Below are 8,078 nucleotides of genomic sequence, written 5' to 3'. Positions count from 1 at the left end.
GCTGTAGAATTGAAGACAGAATATGTCTTCAATTTCTGCTTCTGTCTATGTGTGTGAGAGGCTATTCCTCATAGAAGACTGGACTGCATTTAAGACTCCCGAGTCCTAGAGTCACCTTTCCCACGTGCTGTTCCTATAGGCGGAACCTGGGAAGGCTGATACGTACCGGGCCCCTGGTTTCAAAAACACGCTATCCGTTAACACCGCAAGGTGGAACTAGCATGCCCAGGAAGCAGAAGCATTCTCCGTAGATCCTCCACTGGTCTGATCTGTGCTGAGTACTGGGAGTCTGCTTGGTGGGGTGCTGACTCACCTTAAACAAGTGAACTGCACACCAGCAGATCACCACCAGGTTGTTATGGATCCCCTTGTCCTAATGTTCACCAGAAGGATGAGCAAAAGCAGCCATACCAAGGTGTCATCACTGAGCTACCCTCCCAGGGAAGGACAACCTGGAGTAGCAGCAGCAAACTGCAGCATTCCAGGTCTTCTGAGACTTGCTGGGATTCAAACAGTCACTGTTGGAATGAGAACAGAGAGCGATTCTAGTGCCATCATACACCGCAAGACCCCTAGAATGCTCAGTTTATGTGGTCCATTACCCAAAGGAGTGAAAAGGGAAAGTGTATTCTGTGATCAAGCAGGCAGCAGTTCAACAATGCACACCACATTCTGACTCATGGTGCCAATTTTCCACAGGTTTCCAGTATCATTCTAATTCATCTGGTTAAACAGAGGAGCTCATGCTGATCGCAATAGTATATGGGTTCTTAGGGATTGTAGCACAAACAAACTAGAAGCTAAAATCTGAAACCTCACCATGCAATGCATTCTGGGAATAGATGACGGACATTTTAAAATCCATTTCTGGTGTTAAGAACAGCTTTAACACACATTTCAAGCACCTAGCAGAAGCTCAGAGATGAGACTTGATTTCTGTCTTGAAACGGAGTTTGAAGAGAAATAAAATAAAACAAGTATGGTTAAAAGAGTTGACTTTTAAAAATAAATTCCAGTCTTCAGAGCAGGATTAAGATAAAACTCCATCATCGAACAGAGGCTAAGAGATGACATTTTAAAGCTGAGCTGAGTTCATCCCATAAAACTGCGTTTAAAGAGCAGGAGAGAAAATCAGTTTAAAAAACTGACTTTTAAAGCCAATTTCTAATAAGCAGAGCAGCATCAAGGAAAAACTCCTTCATCCAACAGAAGCTTAGAGACAAGATTTTAAAGCTCAGCTGTGGGCACAAAAAGAATAAAAATGGAATAGTATCTGGTAATGTTGAGGTAAGAGGCCACTGAGGTTACAGTTAAGTCCAAGCTCGATAGGACGTTCCTAGCCAGATTTTGACTAGGCTGAAAAATGAATGGGATTCTATGGGAGCTATATTAAGGGAGTGGGCTAGGACTACCAAACATGGTGGGCACCTGCAGAGGATTGGAGGAAGTATACACTCTAAGTTTGGTAAAATGAGCACTTATATTTTTTTCAGTTATTTTGAGTGAGAAATTTTTCTAATGAAAGGAGTCATGAAATGAAAGCTATGTCAAGAGAATAAGCAACACTCACTACACTTGGATGCCCCTCCCACAGACTCTGTGCAAAGTTTGGTCCCCCTACCACTCTTAGTTTTTGAGTTATTGTATTTGCTTAACTGTTCAAGTTGGTTTTCATCCTATATCCCTAATCCAGCCCTTGCTCTTGGGGGCCCTGTGGTGGCTACTGTAGAATGCCATTCTACTGGTAACGAGAAAACCCCTCCAGGAACCCAACACACACATCTGCCACATATAAATACACACATGCATGAACATGTATACTGTTAAGGAAATAAATAAGTCTTAACTAAGGTGAAACACTGAGTCAATCAAGAATGAATCAAAATGCATTTTGATTATTATTAACAAATTAACCAAAGAATATGAGAAATGACTCCCCTGGCTAGTCCAGGGAAGTGAAGAAAAGATGAAGGTACGTTGCTTTTAATATCCACCAGCACTCGTACAGAGATGGGAGAAAAAGGGAGAATCCCACCAGTTTCCCTTCACAACTCTTTTATTTGCACCTGCAGACTGTGACCCTGGATAGTTGAAACCCAGGTCAGAAGTACCCTTTATTATGTGTTTCCAGCAATCTGCCTCCAACAAGAAGGGTGCTTTATAGACAGGGCCGGCCCAAGGCATAAGCAAACTAAGCAGCCGCTTAGGGTCCCAGGGCCACTAAGGGGCCCTCAGTGGAGCTGATTTTCTTTTTTTAGTAATAATTTCTATGTCATTATAATATCAAAAACACATAATTTCACCATGAAGTGATTTGTTTTTACAATAATATATATTTCAATCAATCAAATTTTATTTGAATAGCACATTTCAGCAGCAAGGCATTTCAAAGTTCTTTACATCACATCAAACACAGAAACACAATGCAACATAGAATCAACAATCAAAACATGACATTAAGTCAAGTTCCATCAAGAAATTTGTAATTGATTACGTTTGAAATAAAATCCTAAACAGGTGGGTTTTTAGTGGAGTTTGCATCCATAAAGGTTTACCTGTTACACTCCTACTGTGTTATATGGAACAAAATACCTGTTGCTATTTTTATTCCCACTCACAATCACACAGTTTAAAACAATGTAAACAGCATTTTAATGGGCTTCCAGCACAAGGCTCCGTACACCTCTTTCACTGAATCTGGAGCAGGGACTCTGCTGTCCCTCACGGATTTTTGTGGAATTCTATGGTATCTATTATATTTGATAATGAATGAAGAAATTGTTTTATTGATAAAATGAAAAAAAAATTGCTCTTTGGTCCTCCTGGTGGCCGCGGTAGGTACAGCACGCTTCCCCGGTACTGAACTGCCGAGCAGAACATCCAAAGGTCTAAAGCTCCGGTCAGAAGTTAATTTAGTAAAACTACAGTATGTCTCAGAAAAGGACTGATCCTTCAGGGAGGGAGAAAAGAAAGAGGACGAATAGAAAAAGCCAAGATAAAGGTTTTAATGAGTCTTGCTAATGTAATGTAAAAGATTAGTAAAGCTGCTAACAGAACATTAGCTTGATAGCGACCTGGACCGGTCCAGTTCAGCAGTAAACATTTATGCTAGGGTCTCTATGCTAGAGTTTAAACTTTAAATGAGTTGATTCTCATGGTGGCTCTGGATATTTCTGAGCTATTTTGGCTTCAAACCGTGTTTAATAAGAATAATTAAAACTTGTCAATGTTTGACATTGTTAGCTAAATGTTTTTCCGTCAGGCTACAAGCTGCTACATGATGAGCTGCTCTATGTTGTTTGCTGCTGAGCAAAATCATTTAGTGGCTAAAACTAACAATATTTTTACATCAACTTCTAAGTTATGAGAAACTTCTGTTAAAATCATTTGAAGGCTCAGAATCAGTCTGGTACCGGTACCAGGGGAGAAAGACTCACCTGGTATAAATTACACTTTTAGCTATTGGAGTAACGCTTAAGAGAAGTTAATTTAATCAGATCCGACATCTGGAGTTCAGACTAGAGCTGGTTCCATGCTACAGGAGCCATCACACTGAATACTCTCTTCCTTTTTTCTGTTCAAACACTAAGAAGATGCAAGAGAAAAATGCTGCTGGAGTGTAAAGAATGGGCGGCAACAGATCGCTGTAGGAGGGAATTTCAGTAAGCTGGAGCCAGCAGAGTTTTGGAAATCAGGATCATCAAGTGATTGTATCTCTGTACGCTTAAAGGAAACCATAAGATCATTAAAAACTTTTAAAGTGACAGCAACATTGCTATGTTTTTTTTTCTAAAACCAGGTTGTACATTGGATCACAGGATTGTGAAGGCTGCCGTAGAACTGATGCTGATGAACATTTCCAAAAAGAGAAGAGATGCAGGTGGCTCAAAAAAACAAGACACAGCTTCACCAAACACTGCCGATGCTCTTACACAGGAATCAAAGTTGAGCTATGCTAGCAAGTTAGGAAAAATACAATCAGCTGCTGGGTTTCCTCAACAGACCACCGAACACTCTTTGCTGCCAGCTGACCGACCCACTTTGAAATCACAGTTAATGCAGAAAAACATTCTAAAAGAGCTGAACCTCTTTCTTTCTATTGAAGTACGCGAAACGTTGGAAAAAATCTTCTGGAACCAGATTGGGCCTCAAACCATGTTGGTGAAAATACCTGTAGAGGAATAGAGCTGCTGAAATAAATGAAGCTTTCTATGATCATTTAAATATGAAAGGCTCCGTACAACTAGTCTAATTGCATTTTCTTCTTTCCTGTAGTGATATAGATTTTCCTTGAGGAGGTTTCATGAGCTCTGCAGACTGAACAGATGTCAGGTTTCAGTGAATCAGGTCGCGTGCACTGTACCACGGTGCTGATGCAGGTCTTTGTTCTCCATCCTCTCCTGCTGTTGCTAAGCAACATGGACCACAGGGGAGCAGTAGTAAGAAACAAATGTTGCTGCGCATGCCTGACATCCATCTGATGCATCATGCTTGTAGATACTGAGTAAATACTGTCAATTTGTCATGATGGGTTCCAGTATCTTAACCCTGATGCAGAACAACACCAGGAGAACAGATCAGATTCAGATAAATAAAGTTTATTGAACTATATGAAAAGGTTGGTGAAAGGGTCTGATCCTTGGGGCGGGAACACGGGATCGTCTGCCCACTGAAGAGCAGCAAAGGAAGACGGTGAGTTTGGGGAAATTGGAAAACAGTAACTTCAGAGAAATTGGACTGATCTTACTTGATTTGCAGGTTACTTCCATCAAGAGGAGGGGAAACTGGGTTCGTGGTTTCGGTTCCTTTGTGGGTCCTTTATATGATACAGGTTCCAGAGTGAGGTTTTGACCGAGTAAGTTCTGGGTAGATGACGTGGAGGCTGCGGTGGAGGGCGGACAGGTAAGTTCAGGCATGGAAGAGAACAGAGGAGCGAGCTGACTGCCAGCTGGGAAATCCAGGAATGGTTTAAGGTTAAACTGTAGAGACGAAGAAGGGACTCGGGCAACCAGTGGGTAACTATCCACGGCGTGGAGGGTTAGGGTTAGGGGTTAGGGTAGGGTAGGCGTGAGGTTTTCTTTGTGTTTTTAGACAGTTTCCTAACTTATCTCAGAAACAATCAAGTATACGAACAGTCAAAGATCCTGAGACTGACAAAGAATACTCTGATGAGGATTCTCCTGACCTGTATCCAGATCCTAACCTTTGGACTGAGTACGTTTCCTGAGTGTAAGCATATTTGTGCTCCTAAAAAATGAACTCCTGGCTGGAAATCGTTTGAAGTGGCTGTTTTGGAGGGATATGAGAACTGGAACAAATATATGATAAACAGGGGGGAATGTTAGGTAAATTGTATATATTATTATCAAATATTTGTTGTTTCATGCGCCTTTATAATGTTCTTGTCTTTTATGTCTTTATTTATTTCATCTTAGCATAAAGAAAGTTTCTGTGTTGTTGAATTACTTTGATTCCTTTCTCAGAAGGCCTCTGAGGAAGAGCAGAGAACCGTTTTCAACAGGTTATCGCTCAGCAGAAACCTCTGCATCCTGACCTGTTAGATATAAAACCGTCACTGTGAAGACGTACAACTTGCTCTGTGTTATCCTGTGTCTGGAACAGAATAATCTAGTGTGTAGATACCATGTGTTTTGTTAGTGACTAGCATTTGCGTTGCAATCATGTGATTGAAGTGTTTTCCCCGCCCCTTTGAGACGCTCTCTGTAACAGGGATCCTAACAGCAATAAAAAGGGAGAACGGACACAGATGTTTTCAGAACGAAGAGATGTGTGACTGAAAACATCTCTGGATGTTCTCCTCGCGAGTACAAAAGAATCTAACTCTCTTGTCTTTCTTGTGTTTGTTTAATCTGTCTCAATAGGTGTTTAAACCTGACAAATTGATTACTGTGTTGCTAACTCAGGGAGCTCAGAGTACCATTACTGGCAAACACTCAGGCACTGAAGTACTGGCAGTCTGCTCCTCTTAAGCTCCAGGATGATTGGGTGATGAGTCACAGGTGCGACTGTGACGCCCCTCCAGGTGTGGAGCCTCTAACACCATCTGGTGGATGATGGTGGAAACAGGCAAACAGAAAAACCCCCACAAAGAAAAACCAAAAAACCCAGTTCCCAACACAATTATTTTTTCAATACCTGTGATTTTTAATAAAAAAGAAATATAATTTCATTAAAATCTGCATCTAAGAGATTTTTACAATTCCACAAGTTTATTTAAGAGCAAGGAGATGTGTTTGCATTACTTCTGTATGAGATCTAAATTTGTACACATGATGCAGATGGTTCCTCTGCTCTGCTTTCATGTTTTTGATGTTTTGTTGATCAATCGATGCAGGGCAGCTGGGAAAGGTGATGAAGAAAAAAGTTTTCCAGAAGAGCGCAGCTGCAGAAATGTACTCTGTAGCTCCAAATAATTCATGTCAGTCTGGTGACAAAAAAGCTGCAAAAAATATAAGAAGAAAAAATGAATTAATCAGTTCAATGAAATTAAGAACTTTTCAAATGCAAGTGAAACTCAAAGTGCTGCAGAAGCAAATCCAACAAATAAAACAGAACTAAAATAAAGTTAAACTCAGTCAGATGGCATAGAAAGTGGACAAACAGTGTGATTAATCTGCAAATAAAACTAAATACATTTAAAGAATAAATCATGGGTTTTCAAAACAAGATCACTAGTCAGCCAGAAACCTAGTTGGAAATATTTTGACTGCCAGGATGTCACCTGTGGCTCATGCTATGTGTCACCCAGTGCTAGTCATCTGATATTGTCCAGGCATTTTTTCATCATATTTATTAGAATGATTTTAAAGCATTAGCATTTCACTTATTTATGACTGTTTCCATCCATCAACTAGGCTCTGGTGGGAGGGGCCGTACACGGCCTTATGGAAGAGCGAGCGCCGGCATCGCTACATATTAGTGTATTAAAAATACTCCGTATTCCTTCACCTGCAAGGTAAGAATTTGTTATTCTCTTACCACTGAGCTTCTGCAACTCTGGACTAGGAAACGAGCCAATAAGTTGGATGTTCACATGTTCTGAAAGTTGAATGGAAATGGGTCCAGTGCCTGCTCAGACTGCAACAATAATCACCAATAACTGGAACCGCAAGCAGAGCTGTGCTTATGGTTACAGTTACATTTCATTTCAATTACATATGCAGAAGGGTTTGATGTCTTGAAGTTTCTTAAGAGTGCAGACTCCACTCCAGGAAGCTGTAGACATGGATGGTTAGCTGCTGTCATACCATAAATAAATTGCAACAAATTGTTTCAGGTATTCTTTGACCTTTTGGTCCACCTGTGTGTTTCAACTTCAAGTTTCTCTGCAAGGGTTTTTCTACCGAAGAGGTTACACTTCTAAACAGGTTATGGGATTTTCACTTCCAGAGAGCCCAATCAGAGTCAACTCTTTAGAAAAGTCTCATTGATTTGCTGGATCCTCCTCCAGATTTTCCTGCCTCTGAATACACAGAAACAATTTATTCAATTTAGCACAGCAACTGAAAGGCCTGGTGTCTTCAGTCAGAGGCTTCTTCAAATCCGCTGGAATACAGACCTTGACAGGAGATTCTTACTGTCCACAGCCATCAGCATCTACAACAACTCATAAAATATGGGTAATATGGATTACATAAATATTTAATCTACCTTTGGGATTCATAATGTATTGTTAAATTGAACTGAATCTGGTTTTCAGATGTCTGGATGGGCCACTTTCAAACTGTCAAAATAATTAGAGCAGCATAAAACGTTAAGAAAATCTAACCCATATTTTGGTGAGAAATGTGCAAATTAAGTCCAGAAACTATATTTATCACCTTTAATAGGCCACATACGTGATAAAAGTAATCTACTTTTATCACGTTAAAGTGGAGCTGATTTCAGCTCCACTTTAATCCCTGTTGCAAGATCAGGTTGTGATCAGGGAAGCATTTGGTTTTTAATTAAACATTTAAGGATGTTGAAAGTGATTTGAATATTGAGTAAAGTGACTAAAAATGCTACATCCTAAACTCTTGTCTCAGGACAGAGACGGAAAAAAAGCTCGTAAGTGT

The sequence above is a fragment of the Xiphophorus maculatus genome, chromosome 1 (assembly GCF_002775205.1).
Source record: "Xiphophorus maculatus strain JP 163 A chromosome 1, X_maculatus-5.0-male, whole genome shotgun sequence".
NCBI lineage: Eukaryota > Metazoa > Chordata > Actinopteri > Cyprinodontiformes > Poeciliidae > Xiphophorus > Xiphophorus maculatus.
The sequence above is the reverse complement of the archived record's forward strand: the minus strand, read 5'-3'. Positions refer to the sequence as shown.